Genomic DNA, 21,602 nt, shown 5'->3' on the forward strand with positions numbered 1-21,602 from the left:
AATTGTATGATACATTTAAAAAAATATTTTTGATTAAAATCTTTCGGATAATGTAAAATAAAATAAAAAAAGTGCCACCGGAGCTGGGTCTCGAACCCGAGTACTCAGAATTGCAAGTCAAATACTCAAACCTCTCGACCAAAACTGAAGTGGCGCAGGCGTCAAAATATTAAATCAATTCTTAGATATGGTTACTTGATGGTGTAATTCATTGTTACCTCACTAGATGTCACTATTATTTATTGATAACAACGCCATCTAAAAATAACGCGAAGACATTCGAGGTACCGGCGAAGATAACGCGATTTACGTAAGCCGTGTAGCAATGTACTGAGTTACTTTTCTTCGTTACTTTTTTATTCTATGATCGCCAACAATCGACTTCATCGTCCTATCTATTATTCCATAAGATACATAAGATGAAATCTATACGCGTTACTCTATTATATCGTATTGATTCATTTAGGAAAATTTTCTCATGATTGGTACATACCTATAGTCTGTCAAGCTGGATATGTTAGTAGCAATGTAAAGCGACTAAAGTATGGTATACCTAGGAACCGAACAAAAAGCAGTAATGTACACCGAACAACGATGAAATGTAAACAAAACAGTTCCACAGATAAGATATAAATGACACGCGATTTCCGAACAATTCAAACGTAGTGTTGCTAACCCGCGATTTTTTAAATTTGCCGCCTTTTTCTACTGACAAGATTTGCTTGATATAGGTAATAGTTTTCTATCAGTTCATCAAATTTACTTTTTCTCTTCAACTTATCTTCAACTTCTGGCAAAATATTCTTATACTTATGTTATATGTGCTAGATGTTGATGATTGAGATGAAATCTCAGTTTTAAAGCAATTTACGGCAACCGTCACATATTACCATATCAAATCATTCATCACTTTTTTTTCATGAAGTAAAAAATAGGTGTACATGACCTGATGTCCAGTGGCGCGTGACCATCACAACAGAACTCTGCTTCGCTCTAGATTCCTTTTCACTTCCGCGGCAATTCCAGCTACATTCCCTTTCGCGAAGACTGAGACTTCTGGTGTTCGCAAGCGCCGTTGATCATCATGAGACATCGTCAGCCATATTTTCCAACAACTCGGCATGAAACGTAAAAGTATTCGGTGTTATATATACTATATAATATACCTTATAAGCTTAAAAAGGAATTATATAAGTACATAATTATGTTTAATACATAGTAGTTCAAATTATAAACATTCATTTATCTCAAAAACGGTGCGTCGTAGCGAAAAACGAATGAAAATTCAAGCCCCCTTTAATACCTCGTATGCAAAGTAAGCATCAATTTACATTCCACAATTTTGACAATAACGATCAAAATTAAAACTCAAAATCATCAAATCTTTTCCGATACCTAGTTATAAAATGTAAATATCCATTTATCTCGGTAGCTATGCGCCGTAGTGAAAAAGTTATGAAAATTTTAGGCCCCCCTTAATACTCCATAAACAACACATTCATCAAGACCCACGTGTTGACATATTATGCATAATTTCCACATATATGTGGGTAGGGTATGTAGCAAAATAAGTTGCTACCGTCACTTTATTCATTAGGAAAACAAGTGTGGTTTCATTTTGTTAACTGAACATTTATATCTAGCTGATGGTGGCATGCGTGCATAGGGCCCGTTGAGTACTCAAATGGGTAATTCCACCATAACTAACGTTACATTTGAAGCGAAGTTGCGAATTTCAATTTGGGATACAACGTAATTATAAACTTTCAGAAATTGAATGTAATATAAAAAGGCCCTTAAAGGATGACTCAAAATAATAGAGAAGTCTTTTGCATGTTTTGTAAAATATTGAATTTAATTGTAAGTTTGTTTAGCGAAAGCCTTTAATTGATAGAAATCTATTATTATCTATTAACTGTAGTTACCATCGAAATCAGCAGTAATATAATATGTCCATATGTATATATGTATGTCGGGGCGTGACTCCATAAGGACGTATTGCAGCGTTACAGTTCATAGTTTTAGACGCCTGTATACAATTGATTAGCAATGTTTGGCTACTAGCAATGTTTGCTGTTTGGAAGTTGTAACGAAATTCATAACGTAGAGAGTAACGCCATCTATTGGCGTGTTGTTGAACTAAGATGACAGGTAGAAGGCTTTGGAACGTCAAGAGGTTTCTCTTGGGTGAACGTAGGCACGAGTTGGCATTTTTGTCGTTATGTTGGTAGACTGGTCAAGCAGGTTGACCAACTTGACGTTGAGGCGGGAGCACTGGAGCAGCGAGGCTCCGCCGCGGGTGGTTCTTCTTGATCGGGCCGCGCTAGAGATCGGACGTACTCGTTAGCCAACCTCGTGCCTAACTCGCCACGTTCCTGAAGGCTTATACCTGAAGGATTATTCTGAAAGCTTATAGAATTCAACGTTTTTTATCCATTTAGCTAAGTGTTTTATTCCAAGTGTTATTTTGATTTCTTATGTTTCATTAGAAGCTTACTTTTGTGAAATAAAGAAAGGATGTGTTGTTTTGAAAGAATGTGATCTTTTATTTTACAACAAATCAGTTTGCATCGGAATAGCAATTGGTTCTTTTTATCATTTAGTACTGAGATATCGTAGGCGCTAGTATGGTTAACGAGTCCGAATGCTTATCTGATGCACTAGTAGCATACTAATTTAGCTGTGAAGCCTGTGAAGTAATACATTGAGGTACTATGCCCACTGCCGTCGCCCGTGCCTCCGTCATCAGAAGTGGGATCCCGTGTCTCATGGATTGCTTGCACAGCCACCTGGGAGCGTGGTGTATTTCCGTGTGTTTTGGTGACCTACATTCCATAATCTGGACACGTGGTAATGGTAAGCTCACGTGTCTAACCTTCATTGAAAGGTGAGTGCAATTCATTGTTATTTGGTGAGAATTATTGTAAAATTGTGAATTATGATTGAGGCAGTCTAGCATAACGGTTGTTACGTGACGTCATCTCTGGGATCGTTACGTTTCTTTGTAATTAATTTTTGTAATCCATTTAAATCGAAGCTATCTTGAGTTATTTTGATTTGAAATCCATACTGTTAATTAAAACCAAGTATTAGCCATCACGACGTGATATTATTTCATCGCTCACTTGTGAATCTACCCTCAATAATTGATTTTTCATGAAAATACAATAAATTTTTAAAATCTATTTAAATATAAGTGATCTTAAGTTATTTTGATGTGAAATCCATATTGTTAATTAAAACCAAATATTGGCTGTCGCGACGTGATATTATTTCATCGCTCACTTGTGCATCTACCCTCAAAAAATTTTTTTTCATGAAAATACAATGCACTGTTAGAAATTGATCCTGCCGATTTGCCAATGCATAGGATTATGTAATCTTTACCCTGTAACGTTTAGTAATTAATAAAAATGCGACAAATTATTGCCCGTAATGCCGTGATAGATCACAAATCGTGCATACTATGGAAACATGAGCTACGCATATGAAAATTAATGTTACAGTGTCCTGCAGCCAGAGCCGAGCGAACTTGCAGACACCATTAGGCCCGTGACACAGAAGCAGCTGTGCAGTATCTTCTGTGCTGGAGATTTGGAAATAAAAGGACAGGTTTCGTTCTAATTGTTTATTAGTGAATTTTATTTTGAGTGTAATGGCGAAGCATAACAGTCGAACGTAACTAATAAGCTGTCACTTTTCGTATTGGCCCATTTTACCGTGTTACTTATTTTTAGAACACGTGTTTGTTTGTTCACAGAATGAAATAAAACGCACTCATTGAAGTTTAAATTTTATTCTGTGATTTTTTAAAGTCCCGTATTCTATCGCAACATGTTTTTGTGTCTGCTACTAGGGCACATTCACAAAGCCTGAAGTAGAACCTGCATACATGATAAACCTGATACCGTGCAAATGAAAATGATGATTTCAGTATCAGCCAGCTACGATAAACCACATCGTGCATCCTGCCATCTGCTGCAGCAACGGCAACTGCAAGGCGGAAAGCATCAGCCGTCGTGCTTGGGTTGGACTTCCTTTGGACACGTGCATCATACTTTATTAATCTGGTGAGCAGTACCCATTTCGTTGGGATTATTTCGAGATGTTTTACTTCTGTTTAGAACTCTTGAGCGAGTTTCTCTAGTTGTCGTTGTCCTCTGGGGCTGACCAGGAAGTTCGGTCGTCCTTGAGGATTGTTCATGTGTTTTGGTCTTTCTTAGGGGCTGTCCATGGATTTCGATCACCCTTAAGAGTTGATCGGGAGTATCGGTCGTCCTCAGGAACTGTCCATGGATTTCGGTCGTTCTTGAGGATTGTCCAGGAAAGTCGGTCGTCCTGGGGTTATCCTCGGAGTTGCCTAGCTAAGGCAAGGTAGCTGTCGGTTACCCCAGGATTGTCCAGGAATGTCGGTCATTTTCCGGGGTTGTCCATGTGGTTGGGTCACCCTGGAGGATTGTCCAGGAATATCGGTCAGTTAAGCAAAGAGTTTGAGAGAGAATAGACTTGTAATTGTGTATCATGTTTAAGGTTAATGAACTATCTGTTGTCAGTTATCTTCATGTGAATACTTATAGTACATTACTGTCATAAAATAAAGACAATACCTTGTGACATCGTCAACTCTTTATTATTATTCACATGGTCAGGTTGGCCGAGCTTAAGAGCAATTACTGTTGCAAATTTATTTTTCTTTAGAGATACGGCTCGCTCACACGGGGACGTGTGAACCGCAGGACGGCCGTGTCGGGGCGTGACTCCAGAAGGACGTATTGCAGCGTTACAGTTCATAGTTTTAGACGCCTGTATACAATTTATTAGCAATGTCATCTTAGTTCAACAACACGCCATCTATTGGCGTGTTGTTGAACTAAGATGACAGGTAGAAGGCTTTGGAACGTCAAGAGGTTTCTCTTGGGAGAACGTAGGCACGAGTTGGCATTTTTGTCGTTATGTTGGTAGACTAGTCAAGAGCAGGTTGACCAACTTGACGTTGAGGCGGGAGCACTGGAGCGGCGAGGCTCCGCCGCGGGTGGTTCTTCTTGATCGGGCCGCGCTAGAGATCGGACGTACTCGTTAGCCAACCTCGTGCCTAACTCGCCACGTTCCTGAAGGCTTATACCTGAAGGATTATTCTGAAAGCTTATAGAATCCAACGTTCTTTATCCATTTAGCTAAGTGTTTTATTCCAAGTGTTATTTTGATTTCTTATGTTTCATTAGAAGCTTACTTTTGTGTAATAAAGAAAGGATGTGTTATTTTGAAAGAATGTGATCTTTTATTTTACAACAAATCAGTTTGCGTCGGAATAGCAATTGGTTCTTTTTATCATTTAGTACTGAGATATAGTAGGCGCTAGTATGGTTAACGAGTCCGAATGCTTATTTGATGCACTAGTAGCATACTAATTTAGCTGTGAAGTAATACATTGAGGTACTATGCCCACTGCCGTCGCCCGTGCCTCCGTCATGTATATTATTTTATCATATATGAGCGTTGTTTATGTTCCTTAACAGAGTCAGTGGAATATTGCCATTGCCTGAGGAGTCATGATGGAGGAAGTAGATGTAGAATCCTCTGGGCCTAAAAGGCTTAGTTCCTTCATTAAACGACTTTGAGCTTCTTGGTATTACAATCTAATGAATATTACTCACCTGTATGTTGGTATACATATAAGAAACACTTTTCATAAAGGTTAATCAAGTCACTGCAAACACTACTGGCAAACGAGAGTAATTTTGCACTAAATTCATTCCAAATGGGTTTGAAATATACTTCCACCTTCAAAGCAAATTATGAATACAAAAAGTGTTGCTGTCTCGCCAGTTGACTTTTGCCTATTTACGTGGAATTTAACCGAAATGGCAGCTGCCAGGTGGTTACTTTGTTTTCTCGACCAACTGACGCGTATATTTTTATGGTTACACATTGATATTATGTCCATTTAATTACATTCATCGGTCAAATTAACTTAAGTTTAACTGACATACAATTAGATAGTCTATAATATAATAATGTAGGTATTTAAATAAAATAGAAACGTAACCAGTACCATATTTCTTTCGTATTCCATTAGAATTTTGTATATTTAATTATTTCATAGCTTTTCGGTGAAGAAAAACATCGTGAGGAAACCTGCATACACCTGCGAAGAAATTCAAAGGTGTATGTGAAGTCCCCAATCCGCATTGGGCTAGCGTGGGGACTATAGCCCAAGCCCTCTCGCGCATGAGGCCTGTGCCCAGCAGTGGGACGTATATAGGCTAAGTTATTATTATTATATTATTATAATTATCTCAAATTACAAAATAAGGGTCATGTTGTTAATCAGTTATCTCACTAAACCAATAAGTTATAGCAGTAGACGTGTACTTACGTATCATCCCACTTCTGAAGATGAAACCTCTACAGGGATAAACACAAAAACAACTTTATAATATAGCACTTGACTTTATTCTAACTTCGAATAATACGACTTATTCTAACTTCAACTTCACTTTAAGTGTTTACAGTTTCAATCGATGGTGACGACTGACTACTCCGGGTAGGAGGGCCGCGTTTTATACCTGATCCTGGATCCTGGCAATGTTGCCGTACCAGCAAAATTTAATAAAAATTAAATCAATCAGAAATTATTACTTAAGATGTGGGTAGTCTGCCGTGGTTGTTACACGACCTAGCACGGTTTTATTATCAACAGCGTTGGTTGACCTTTATTTCGAAGGCAATAAAATTGCTACCATTCGCTGTATGTTAGATGGGGGTTCACAAGCAGCTCTGATTACAGAATCGTGTATGCAACGACTTAATTTACCGCGACAACATGTTAGCGAGCCGCTGGTCGGTGTCGGCGACTTTCCGCTGGAACCTAGGGGTACCTTCGTGTACCTAGGGGTACCTAAGGGCAAACAAAATCCAATCATTCCGTTAGAGGCTTCTATTCTGGCGAAGTTAACTCGTCAAATGCCTATAATGTACCACTAGCACCTCTCGCTGATTGACTTCATTTGCAGGGACTCGCTTTAGGCGACCCTGAATTTCATAAACCTCAGCCGGTTGACATGATACTCGGCGAGAACATCTTCATGGATATTGTTTGCGATGGCATTGTCAGAGGTAAACCTGGCACGCCCACCGCAATTAATAGTGTATTTGGTTATTTGCTAGGAGGTACCTAAAGTGAACTTTACTTCCAATGTTTTGACTCCACGCCGTACTTGCTTTACGTCGTTTGACAACGACAATCTTCAGAAGTTTTGGGAGCTGGAGTCAGTACCAGAGATGCGGAATTACACTTCCGAAGAAAAGCTATGCGAATCCTTTTTTCAAAAGACATTTACAATATTAGATCTATTATAATAATTGTGCTTATAATTTAAAGATCTGTAATATTTTCTAATAACAGTGCGTGCGTGCGTGCGTGCGTGCGTGCGTGCGTGCGTGCGTGTGTGTGTGTAGGATTCATAATAGTGCCTCCACTTCTTCATAATCTAGTGTTTTCAGCCATGATCTTACTCTATCTCTACAATTGTGATATGGCATTGGGTAAATGTTAAGTATTTTATTGACCGCGTTATATATCTTAGCCGATTGAGTTGGAAATTGGCGTTCGGCAAATTTTGATTTGGTGGACGGAGTAGTAACTACATTGGGTATTCTCCTATGTTGAATTAAGGTTTCATTTACAAACTGTACAGCCTTGTGTTGTTTAAGGAGCAATGCTTCAATATAGAGTTTCCTTACGGAGTGTAGGTCGGTAATCCTATATAATTCAGTGGTAGGGAATCTAAAAGGTTTAGAGTAAATTACTTAAACCAAACTCCGTTGTGCTCTTTCAACCTCTATAATTTTAGTTTTATTTGCCCCACCCCATACTGGGATGCAATAAGTAATTATAGATTGAGCTAGTTACAAGTATACTTGCTTTAGCAGTTCTATAGGGGCTACACGTTTCATAACTTTGAATATCCATATTAATTTCCTGATTCTCCCATTTAAATGTTCAATATGGTTATGCCAGGAAAGTCGTGAGTCTATTATTATTCCGAGATATTTAGTAGAGTGAGACCTGGAAATGATCGTGCAGTTGCAGTTTGGTGTGTTTTCAGGACAGCTATGAACTCTTAAATTAATGTCTGCAGGAGGCTGTGTGTTGCTATATTTTGTGAAGCAGATATAGGTTGTTTTTGAGCTATTTAGTGTAAGGAGGTTAGCGGTAAGCCATGTAGCTATTTTACGTAGGCCTGTTTCAGCTGTTTTATACACAGCTCCCCAAGATTTATCATGGAAAACCACTACTGTGTCGTTTGCATACGACAACACACAGCCCCTGTTAATGTCTAAATTTGTAAGATCGTTAATGTATGCTAGAAACAAAGTGGGCCCGAGAACGCTCCCCTGTGGCACACCAAAGGAAATCTGAGACTCAGAACTACTGTAGTCACCAATCTTAACAGTTTGCGATCTTTCCTGCAGATAGCTTTTAAACAACTCCAGTGGAGTGCCTCGAACGCCAAGTTTTTCGAGTTTTAGTACAAGTACGGAGTGAGAAACGGTGTTGACACGGAGGCCTTACGAAGATCCAAAAATACTGCAAGGCATTTATTACCACTATCGGTTTGACGTGTGATTTCCCTGGTGAGCGCCAGGACAGCATCCTCTGTAGATCTGCCTTTACGAAATCCGAATTGTCGATCTGATATGATATTATATTTATTAAAGTAATTGGTAAGCCGGTTGTTAATCAATTTCTCTACTATTTTGGAGACAGCAGTCAAGACGGATATCGGTCGAAAGTTATTGACATCGTCTCTCGCCCCGGCCTTGTGTACAGGTGTAACAACGGCCTGTTTTAACTGTTTGGGAAAAACCCCGGTATCAAAACACATGTTAGCTAGTCTGCAAATGATAGGAACAACATCTTTCTTCGCTAGCTTTAGAAATGTTGTGGTAACTCCATCCCATCCAGGGGCACTATCACTCTTTAAACTCATCAGAATGCTGTCTACTTCGCTAGGGTCCGATTCTAGCAGTAGGTACAAAGGACGTGGGGTTATTTGTCAGGGTGGTAAGGGAAGTGAAGGTCCTGACTGAAGAGCATAGACTTAAAATTTGTTCTGCGAGTATTTTTCCGGTATTTGAAAAGAATTCGTTCACATGATTTACCGCAATGCTAGGTGAGGGTTTAGAATTCAGCAACTCTAGACTATGTTTGTTAGTTGTTTTATAGAAAGTTCGTTTTTTAATGGTAGTCCACAATGGTTTTGGATTTTTTGCTGCACGAGCTAGCAGTTCTCTGTCATGTTGCCTCTTTAAGTTATTAATAAGGTTACTACAGTAATTCCGGTACCTTCTGAAAGTTATTTTTAGAGTTTCGTTAGCAGGGTCTAGTCTAGATTTGAGTTGTAGCTTGTTCCGGTTTCTAATGCATCTCAGTACTCCGGAGGTCATCCAAGGCTTAAGAAATCGCTGTTTCCTGGGAGCTGTTTTTACGGATTTGCTACTTTCTAGGGATTCATTAAGCTTTTTTGTTAGGTGGAAGGCTATTTCAGACAGATCTGAAATTGACAGTAGGCTTTCCAGATTTTTTCTGACAAATATGAAAGTGCTACAGTATAGTTAATGGGCTTAGTTTTAATAAAGATATCTCTATTGGTTTGAATTTTGGATAAAGTTAAAAAGATGATCCGTGATAGAAGTGTTAAGAACTATGCTGTGTGCTGTCAATTTGTCTACTGCAGTTTTCAACATAAAATGATCTAAGCAGCTCCCGTCTCTGGTGGGAAGTGTATGACCAGCCAAGAATCCATACACAGAGAGCATATTTAAATAATAATTTCTGTTTGATCTCTCTTGAGGCGATTCCTGAGGACGGGGTATGAGATTAATATTAATATCGCCAGTAATTACTATATTATTGAAGGACTTTATTGTATCCAAATGTGTACAAAGTGAGTCAATGAAATCTGAGGCGTTGAGGTTCGAAGGAGACCGATAGATACCCAAAATAATGACGTTATTTACTTTTAAGGAAGCCTGCTTAAGTATTATTTCGCTAGCGACTGCATTTAAAGTTCCACATGCATAGCTAACCTACTACTACTACTACTGCCGTGGCGCAGCGATCCGAAGTGGATCTTGGCCTCTGATACTAAGGAACGCCATGCTTCTCTGTCTAGCGCCGTTTCTGTCCAATCGACGGCACCGAGCTCGTTTAGATCTTTCACGACCTCATCGCTCCAGCGATACCTAGGACGCCCAACCGGTCGTCGACCATCCGGACGGCCTGAGTACGCTCTCCAAACTGCTCGATCTTCACCCATACGGACCACGTGCCCGAGCCACCGGAGTCTTGAGGCTTTCGTTTCTCCTACTATGTTGGGCTCGGCCACCAGATCTTCGATTTCCTGGTTCCTGCTTATCCTCCACGAGCCATCTTCTCCGCGAGTGGGTCCCAGTATCTTCCGGTAGATCCTCCGTTCAGCCACCAGCAGCGCGTATTCCTCTTTTTGTGTTAGGGTCCAGGCTTCGCATCCGTACATCAAGATCGGTCTGATTATGGTCTTGTATATACGGAGTTTCGTGTTTCTGGTCATTAGCCTGGACACCAACACTTTGTGAAGAGCAGCTGTGCACCGCAGAGCGTTCTGAATTCGGGTTTGGATCTCCTCTTCCCTCCGATTGCTGTCAGTGACGATACATCCAAGATATTTGAATTTCTCTACACCTTTGTAAGAGGTTTGTCCTATCGTGAGATCTTTCCTACGAATAGAGTTATTTCTGTATCGCTTCATATGAAGGTACTCAGTTTTTTCCTGACTAATTCGTAGGCCAACTTTCACTGCCTCTTCCTCTAGGCTCTGAGCAGCCCTACGGACATCCGTCTCGTTTCCTCCCAGGAGGGCTAGGTCGTCTGCATACCCAATAATTCGGTGGCTACCGTTCAACTCAACTCCGCCACCAGAGGCTATAACTTTCTTGGTGACATATTCGAGCACCAAGTTGAAAAGTATGGGAGAGAGCGCATCCCCTTGCTTGAGACCCGTTCCGACATCAAACTGGTCTGTTAGGCCGACTCCCGTTTTCACCGTCATTCTGCTCGTTGAAGTAGCGACTCTCAGCATCCTCACCAGCTTATTGGGTATTTTAAAAGATTGCAGAATGCTGTACAGCGACTCACGATCAATACTGTCATATGCCTTCTTAAAATCGACGAAGAGGATATGACAGCTCTGGGCATATTAGGTTTAGGTTTAGGTTTAAGATGTTTATTTCTCAAAAGATTACAAGAATAATCACTTCCTGAGAAATACATGTCTACACTAACATAAAACTAAGGAGAGGGTAATTACTAATTAATAATTATACAAAAAATTTACAAAGCCAATTCTAAACAACTAAGTATACAACTATCTAAAACTATTGTATTACTTGTTAAAAATAAAGCGGGTAGATATAAGCAACGAGACATGCATGCGCTTCTACTAAGTAGCATTATAACAGGGTTGGTTAAACAAGACTAGTAACTAGTGATTAACCGTCGGTTACGATCGGTTGGTTAATTACATTAACATTATAGTTTATACAAACATAATATTTTGTACATTATTTATCATTGTTTTATATGTGTATAGGTATTAAGTTTATATTTATATTAATTTATAGGTTTATACAGAGCTATAAATTAAAAATCAAGGTAAGTGTTAAAAATATATTGTTTAAGTGCCTTTTTGAACATTTTCATGGATTTTGCGTCTTTAATGTCTTTTGGTAGTTTGTTATATTATTCCCACCCTATATTATTCCCACTATATTATTCCCCAAGTATATATATTCCCACCTCTTCTCCATTATCTGTTTAAGAAGGAATATCTGGTCTACTGTGCTCCTGTTTCTACGGAACCCGCACTGGTAATCCCCTATGGTTTTCTCGGCGTAGGGTTCAAGCCGCGACAGTAGGACATACGACAGAATTTTATATGCCGTGGGGACTAAGGCAATGCCCCTGTAGTTTGCGCACCTTTTTCTGTCTCCTTTCTTATGAAGTGGGCATATGACTCCAGTGTTCCACTCATCAGGCTGACGCTCCTCCGCCCAGATCAGTTGGATGACCTCAAAGATCCTGTTCTTAATCGCTATACCACCATATTTCCATATTTCACCAGGCAGTCCGTCAATACATGGGGCCTTGTGGTTTTTCAGCCTCATGATCGCCTTGAAGACCTCATCAAAGGATAGCTAACCACGCCATTATTTTGGTTCAAATTGTTAGTAGTGGCCATGTGAGTATAATTCTCCAGACAGGGAATGGGCTTGTTTGGGCTTAATCTACATTCAGTTAAAATTATTACCTTGACGTTGGTGTTTAGTTTCGTTAAAGTCAATTGAAAATCATCAAAATTTCGGTAAATACTGCGAATGTTCTGTGATATAACCGTGAGATCGCTGTTTGTTATAGTAATCCGTTTTGTGAGTTCACGAATGAGTGCGATATTTCACTACAATCTATGTCATCTGTAGTTGATAGTTGACTTCTATTCATTTTCAATTATCAGATACCGAATGGGATAATCACGGGGTCGGATTAGCGATTGCAAATCCGTGAACATTTTTTCAAATCCGGATTTTCGGATTTTGGTTTGACCGAAATCCGAAGTTCGGATTCAATCCGGATTTTAAGAAAGGAATATGTGGCATAAAGGCAAAGTGAAACAAACAATCAAATTAAGTTGTTTTTATTAAAAATAAAAAAACAGAATGCGTACACTGCTACGCCAATAACAAAATCTTTAATAAATAATAAAAACAAAATACATACGTACACTGCTACGCCGATAAAAAAATCTTTAAAATATAATAAAACCAAAATACGTACACTGCTACGCTAAGTACGCTATTTAATAACAAAATCATCTATTGGTTGGTAAACATGATCGCAAAATACAAATTTTATATTTTGTTTCCACGTTTTGATAAAAAATGAAAACGAAGAAACATCACCGCATCAAGAGATTCGTCACTTAACCTCGTCCTCATACGGTTACAGAACACCCCAGCTGCCGAAAATGCCCTTTCCGACTCCACACTTGTTGGTGGTATTGATATTAGCTGGTTGTATACGGAGGATAATGTATGCACTTCTTGCTTAATTTTAATAATGAAATGTATTATGTAAAATAATGTATTATAAATATAGAATAGTAATGTACTTACCGAATAATATGACGTGTAAAATTGTATTGGTTTTATGAATAAATTATTGTATTGTATTGTATTGTATAAAATGCTACCGATTTTTCCTCCGCCCTCGTGGACGGCCATTTCTATGTGGATTAGGGTAGCGAAATCCGGGGCATCTGGTGAGGCAACCTGGGCAACTCCTGGATTATTTTGGTCGAGCAAAGACAGCTGCTGATTTAATTGCTCTTTAAAACTTAGCTCTCGTTGGTCTTGTCTCTGTTGATTACCATTAACAGTTGTCATTGCACTCGTGGAAGCCACCGAGGAAAGAGGAGAAGTCGGAGTCGATGTCGCGGCCATGGTGCAGATCAATTCTTTAATCTCCTGAAAGATGGGTTTTCTAAATACTTCATCAGTTTTTTGCGCATCAAAGTTCTTAAAGTTATTTAAATAAAGTAAGGTCCCGGTTACTACGTGTAGACGCCTTTCAGTAATTCGTCTCTTCAAAGTCGCCGTAATTTTTTTTGTAAAGGCATCTTCGCGGCTCTCTAATGTTTTCAACATAAATTTAAGGCTCGTATCCGCTGTTAAAAGATTTGCATCTTTACGGCACAGAACTTCCACAGTTTCCTTCATAATGTTGAGCGACGTGTACATACACTGAATTAAACTTACTTCATCAACATCAAGATTGATCGTGGATTTCATGTCAATGAGAGCTTTTTCCACACTATTTTTCAACATTAAATAGCGTCCAATCATAGTAGCTAAGCTACTCCAACGTGTTTTGCAGTCAAGGAGAAGCTGCAATTCATGTCCAAAATCTGCTTTTACATGTTTTTGTAAAATATCGTCATTTTTAGTTGCAGATCCACGAATTTTTTTTACCACAGATCTAACTTTTTTTATTACACCTTTTATTTCTTCATTTAAACTCCATGGTCTACCAGTGTGTTCAATATTTATACCGTCGTTGTCATTTTCATTATCCGAGTCGGAGTCATCGTCACTAGTTTGAAAGGTTTGGTCGAAATCGTTAATAGTTTCTTTTTTGTACATAACATCATGGATCGCTAATTGAATGCCATGTGCCAGGCAAAGTTGATGATTAGTTGATGTCAGACGACCTACTTTTATCATAACGCTGGCTCCGTCTGTAGTCATTCCTATAATGTCTTCATCTAAGGATATCCCAAATGAAGCTAATCTGGATTTTACAAAGGACACACAAGTCTCAGCAGGCATAGATCCAACGATTCTTATAAGGCCAAGGTTTTTGACCAGACTGTTGTCGTTAAATATGTGGCTATGTACATTGAGGTTTATATATCGCCGATTTTTGCCTGACGTCCACTCATCAAAAGTAAGAGCTAATTGGCGGGCGTTGATGTTTGACTTTTTCAAATCCTGAATTTGTTGAATTACTTCAGTTTTCACAGAAGTATACGTGTCAAGCACAATTTGCCTTATAGTATTGGGTGACTTTGGTAAATCTTTACCATATTTTTTTTTAAACAATCTTCTTATGTCTTCTGACGTACAAAACAATTACATCGCTACGCCGTCCAAAGCCACCATCCTACATATTGTGAGTTCATAACAGTCATCGCTTTTGAAGAAATCAGTAATTTTCCTTTTTTTTGATAAGGATTGAACTAAACTGGATTCAGTCTCAGCCGTCTCAGTAGGAGGCTCAACACGTTTTATCAATAAAGCGTGAACGTTCCTGAGATGATTTAGCAGTGTTGAATTGTTGATGTGCTGCCTTTAATTTGAAAGCATTTTTTGCATTCCTTGCACTGAGCTTGCAGACCATCTCGAGATCTTATACAATAATGCCAGACGCTTGTTTTATCATTGCTTTTTTTTTTAGTACTCTTCAAACTTCCTATTCCCAGTCTCAGCACTCTCAGCCATAGTGTCGCTCATTTTGTAGTTATAGCAGCATCTATAAAAAATACCATAAAACCAATACAACCATGCAATGCCACACCACGTTTTAGCAAGGACATTTAAATTAAGTTAGGGTTAGTTAAGATCAGGGGTAGGTAAAAGGCAGCTGCGTATAGAGTTGCAACATTAAAATTTACTCTTCCTCAAAAAAATGCTGATTCCTGAATTAGACGGTGTTATGAAACTAGTAGGCAGCACTTTGTCAATAACTTAAACGTATTAGAATGTAAGAACGGATCGCTCGCGTATTAAACGTCGAAAACTGCTCGACGTATTTCGGCTCAATTCGTGAGCCATTATCATGAGCTCGCAACAAATTGAGCCGAAACGTGTCGAGTAGTTTTCGACGTTTAATAATAGAGTGACCCGTTTTTTTACATTCTAATAGACTGAAACTCACGCCAGTTTCCTAATTAAAATTAAACGTAGTTTCAATTTCTTATTCTGGGTATTATATTAATACAATACAAAATTGTTTAAACGTTTTAACTTGAACTTACAACTCTTACAAGAGTTACAAGCTTTTGAAAACTTGTACAGAATTTGTTAATAAACGGTATACTACTTTTATAATAAGTATAATAAATAAATTTTAAAAATTTTAGTATTCAAGACAAGGGGTATACAAATCATTGTGCTCAATCCATATACAACAAATAGAGTAAAATATTTTCCATAAAGTAATGACAACTATCCCGAACGAAAAATGGGGACTACGCTTGTACCTATAACTTTTATTGTATGGCTAGAGCAGCAGTCTTGTACACATTTACTGTTAATAGAGCCAATAACAAACGAAAATAGTGCAAACAAGCATACATACGGACACGATAAATTAAGACTGCATTTCATCCAACATTTAACCCTTTACCTACGGGCTATTAAATCGCTCCGTCACCGCCCAATACGGGCATGTTTTGGCGAGAGTCAGCGGTTAGGCATAATTTCACTTACTTGTAACTTTTGAAGTATTACAGCTACACACTTGAAACTTCACACACACAATAAGTATAATGTGTTTAATCAATAAATAATCACTTGGAGTAATAATATTCACTTGTTTTTCTGCTATCAAGCAATATACCAGTCACTAAGAAATTGAAGATTTTTAAGTTACTACTCGCGGATTTCACAAGTTTACGTTTAAGAACATTAGTTTATAATATACTTAACACAAATAAACACTTAAATAACGATAATTATGAAAATAATGCATAAATATCAATCACAAAAAACGTTGCACTAAAACAATTTGCCACTTATGGAAAATAGTGATGTGCGTCTATCGACGCATTTGTCGATATATCGATAACCTAGTAAATGTAAAACTGAAATTTAACAAGTTATGATTGTGGTGAAATTATTATTAGGTACAATAGTACCTAATAATGATTTTATAACATGTTAAATTGCAATATTTTAACCAAAAACAGTAAAAAAACACTAAAAATAACACTCCAAACACTCCCCCGCCATACTCTCATATCGACAACAAGTCGATGAAATTTGAAAACAACACTATTGTCCGCCATATTGAATTCAATTATTAGCACCTCTGCAGTACGGGTGTCAACTCCAGTTGCCAGCAAAAAAGCGGTAATTTTAAAATTATGTTAATGTCAGAGCCATCTACCGAAATATTATGATATTTTTTTCTTTGTATCTATACTAATCACAGTGCATAATGTGACCGCTATTACCAAGCCACAAGGTCTCGTTTTGTTTTAAAAAAATGTTGAACACGACCATTACTTCGATCAACTATAGTTGACACCCGTAGGTACTGCAGCAGTGTTGCCTTACTGGCAACTCTGGTTGACACCCGTAGGTAAAGGGAAAGGACATACCTAAACATAACCATTCCCGCACCGTACGGTACTTAGTACGTATAAACTACAAGTCCACAACACAACATTATATAATTTCAGCTATGATTATAAGATAATAAGCACTTTTAGGTTAGGTTTAAGTACATTTAATAAGCTCACATTATCGTTTGCAGTGAAATAGGTATTTGTTAAAGGATAATAGGTACAGCTTTGTTAGTAGGTAGGTACTTATGTTATGTAGCAGTAAAAACATTTCTAGTACAAACGACCACGCCAGTCACGCCACACTACGCTGCCCTTCTTAAGCTTAAAAGTGGTATTTTATAAATTCTAACAAAAGAATAGATGAAAGATGAACTAGTAAATGGAAATTATTAAAATTCATGTAATGTAACTACTAATAGTTTTAAACTTAGTAGGGCGAACGTGTGACGATTTAACGAACAAAACAACACGAACGAAAACAGCAGCTCAATGTATTAAACTACTAGTTCGCCCCGAACTGAGAACTCGCGGTTTGCCAAAAATTATATAGAGCGATTGACTTTGTTGCACCTACTTACTCGTATAGTTCGACATAAAATTGTAAAAAATAATTTTCAAGAAAAAAAACCGACTTCTATGGGGGCCGGTGAAAGATTATTGTACATAGATGGTGCACTATGTAGAAAAGGAGGTAAAACCACCCACTATTCTAGTAGGTAGCATTTCGTTTCTGTAAGAGTCGCAGTTTAAGCCTCACGAACCCACTTCTCTGATAGCAGTTCGGTTCTGTGAGGATTGCAGTTCGAAGCTAACCAAAACCACTTTTCTAGTAGCATTTCGTTTCTGTAAGGCTCGCAGTTCTAACTTAACCTAACCCACTTTTTTTCGGTTCTTCTGTGAGAATCGCAGTTCAAACCTAACCTAACCCACTTTACGGCGCGTGCGGTGCGGTGTACGGGGGTTTGAGCGGGCTAGTAAGTTTGGCATCATCATTATACTTTACTAGACGGGCCCCCAGCTCCGCTCGCGTAAATGAAATAAAGAGTTTGTCTTATGTTTAGTTAAATACCGATATTATTATGTATTGAACCCTGCCAGGGTTTATAACTGTGATAGGTACTTCTTATTTGTAGCCGATATTTGGATAACTTAATTCGCAACTTTCTCAAAAAATGATGTGATTTGATAAAAGGCAAGATTGTATTTTTTCATCTGCGTAGGTATTTATTTAAAACTTGTTTCAACATAAAATTATTATTTATTTTTGTAAGCTCAATTGCAAAAACGTTCATTAGATTAATTTCCGCCTTAAGACGAATATGTATGACCACCGCCCATTATCGCATTTTCATACAAACGTAAATAGTCCCCATTTCCCTGTCTGGATATTGACATTACTTACGATGGCTACGGTGACGCAACGACCCAAAATGAGTCCTGGCCTCCGGCACCAGATCACGCCATGTTTCCCGGTCTTGCGATAGCTCTCGCCAGTCGCCATGGCCGAGGTTGAGCAGATCTTGAGCAATCCTTGAGCTCCAAAATATCTGAGCATGCACTTTAACTACACTAGTAGTTCGCCCCGAACTGAGAACTCGCGGTTTGCCAAAAATTATATAAAGCGATTGTTGCACCTACTTACTCGTATAGTTTGACATAAAATAGTAGAAAATAATTTTCAACAAAAAAAAACCGACTTCTATGGGGGCCGGTGAAAGATTATTGTACATAGATGATGCACTATGTATTAGAAAAGGAGGTAAAACCCACTTTTCTAGTAGGTAGCATTTCGTTTCTCACGAACCCACTTCTCTGATAGCAGTTCGGTTCTGTGAGGATTGCAGTTCGAACCTAACCAAAACCACTTTTCTAGTAGCATTTCGTTTCTGTAAGGCTCGCAGTTCTAACCAGGCTGACGCAACTAGGAACAAAAAAAGGTTTTGTATGGACTTCAGTGACCTAGCCATAGCCAAAAAAACAAAATAAAACGTCAGTGCTATTTATCTGTCAAGTCAACTGTCAGCCACATTGCTTTGTTGCTTGTCATGGCGGTTCGTAGGTTTTACTTACGTATTTCTTGCAATTTCTTTTTTAAAAGTCTTCGTTATTTTCCAAAACAGTCAAACGTGATAAGAACATACAGTGAGGCAATAGATTTTGTTTAAATGCCACCGAAAACTAAGTTGTTTCAGTGCGAAATATGTGGCAATTGATACGCTGGCGAAAATCGCAAAAAAGGAAGTTTATGGCGAAATTTCCATTAGATGAAGACCGTTAAGTATTGCTTTAGATGTCTGCAGCCTAGTTTTTTATCAATGTAAATAAAATAAAATGAGTGAATATCCTGGTATACAACATGACTATAATTATTTCTCCAAATATTTTTAGTGGAAAATTATTTATCATCTGTGCATTAATGGAATGGACATTATATTATATATTTTTGGAATCAAAGTAATAGGGGATATTACTGCAATGTTCTGCCGCCAGAGTGCAGTACTACCGACGCCAGTAAATTCATAGACTAACTTATACATACTCTGCCTTAAACTGTTTTTTAACAAGTTTTCACAGACAATAAATTATTATGACATTGATGCATCAAGGCGGTTTGTTAACAAGGTCCTAAGTATTGGTAAGCGCGAAAATCGAAATTTAGTTGTCTGCCTTTTTATCGCTCGAATATGCAAGAGTGATAGAGAGAATAACGAAATTTCGGTTTTCTTGTTTCGCGGTAGACCCCCAGATTGTGACAGATAGTGGTAGTGGCGCTACCTACGCAGAGTTTTGCGTGATATTCTCTATTATTTAAGATTTTAACCTAAAATATAAGAAAAAGTACGTGTCTCTGTTTTAATTATTAAATGTTTTTAGATGCAGGCAGTGGTGCAAAAAGTTGTAAAGGAAGACTTAATTTCATTATTCAAGAATATTATATATAGAAAAAAAAACATTTAATCAGGTGAGGGTAGGCGGCGCGCGCTAAAGAATCAACATCGTTTTACTGTCGCTCCCCGTCTTAAATCTAAAAGTCTAGTAATAGTGATATTATCGGCTTAAAAACACTCATTGTGATATTTAAACATCCAAAGAACAAAGTGTTGTAAACAGTGCGTCTCTAAGTGGATTTGCTCAACGACTATATCGATATTCTTTTTGTTAAAAATCCAATCGTTTACCGTGCGCGCAAGTTACTCGTGCGGTGAGTCATCCCCGCCGCTCACTCGACTCGGTTGCCGCGCGCTCCCGTACCTCGATACCAGCGATAGCTTAACGATAGAATAACGACAGTTTCAACTTTAAGTGAAATCTCGTGGTACAGAGGACATTGAAATGAGCGGAAAAAGCGGAAAAACTTGTGCCGGGTGTAATATCAAAGTTACTGATAAACTTTCCATCATCTGTAGCTCAGTCACTTGTAAGAAACTTTATTGTAACCAGTGTATTAATCTTGCTTCCTTAACCAAAGACGTCAGAGACAAATGGATTTGCCCTGAGTGCCGCAGCATTGAGAAGAAGGGAGGTGACAACACCACTACGCCCGTACGAAGTAATCTGACGGTGGATAACGTGACTCGAAGAAAGAAGGACACCAGCGTTCCAGCGGCAGTGGAGGAGCCCGCGGCCGTTAGTGACCCGCTCACCGCACTTACCACCGAAATTCAGCTGCTGCGGCAAGACGTCACCTGTATGAAGACGAAACTAGATAACGCGATCCTGGCGATAAGTCGGTGTGAAACTCAATTACAGCAGGTAACGTCAAAACTTACCGATTTCGAGGGGCGGCTAGAGGCGGCCGAAGAAAAAGCTGCTGAAGTTTTGATTCTTAAGAACAAAGTATTTGAACTGGAGCACCAGCTCAACCACCAGGCTCAACAATTTCTAAGGAACGAGGTCGAAATTGTTGGCATCCCGGAGAACCAGAACGAGAACCCGCAGCACATTGTTATGGTCACAGCTGCAAAAATCGGCCTTAGCATTACTGAAACGGACGTTGAATATGCCGCCCGAGCTGGCCGGCGTAGAGATGGCACTAGTTCAAGACCCCTCGTCGTTCGCTTCACCACGAGGCGGACGAGAGACAAATTTTATAAAGAGGCAAGATCAAGACGCCTCAACACCAATGACATCGACATTAACGGCTCTGCTGCCAAAATCTACTTCAACGAACGTCTCACTCGAGAAAATAGAGCCTTGTTTCGCGAAAGCAGAGCCCGGGCTTCCGAAGCTAATTTTAAACACTGCTGGACCCACGGAGGGACAATATACATACGGAAGCGTGAAGGCAGAGGACCAGGATGCCAAGCAATCCCCATTAAAACTTCAGACGACCTTGATCGGTTTTTGGGAGTGGACGCTGTCAGAGATCCGGAGCAGCCAGAATCAACACTTGCACTCGGAGAAGCTTCTGCACCTGACGCTTAGTATTTTCTGCTTTATATCTATATTATGCTGTATGTCTAGGTCTGATGAGGTACATTCTCCACTCATTTACACAAAATCTCACATTAACACACTACTGTACACTATGTCTATTTACAATTTTATATGTTGCGTGGCAGGATTTTCAAAAATCATACTGAATATACTCATGCTTGCAGTTCTAATATATTATAAGGGGAACATCCGTACACATTCTGAATGAAATTGATCAGG

General features: G+C 38.7%; 1 long non-coding RNA gene across 1 annotated transcript; it reads right to left on the minus strand.

Moving 5' to 3' along the window:
• Positions 1-12,747: 12,747 nt before the first annotated feature.
• Positions 12,748-13,333, minus strand: LOC134805711 (uncharacterized). The gene is made up of 3 exons (XR_010146375.1): positions 13,290-13,333; positions 12,995-13,136; positions 12,748-12,786 (listed from the first exon to the last, which is right to left on the minus strand). It is a non-coding gene; the product is annotated as an uncharacterized LOC134805711 (long non-coding RNA).
• Positions 13,334-21,602: the final 8,269 nt, after the last annotated feature.

This window comes from Cydia splendana, unplaced genomic scaffold (genome assembly GCF_910591565.1).
Source record: "Cydia splendana unplaced genomic scaffold, ilCydSple1.2 scaffold_50_ctg1, whole genome shotgun sequence".
NCBI lineage: Eukaryota > Metazoa > Arthropoda > Insecta > Lepidoptera > Tortricidae > Cydia > Cydia splendana.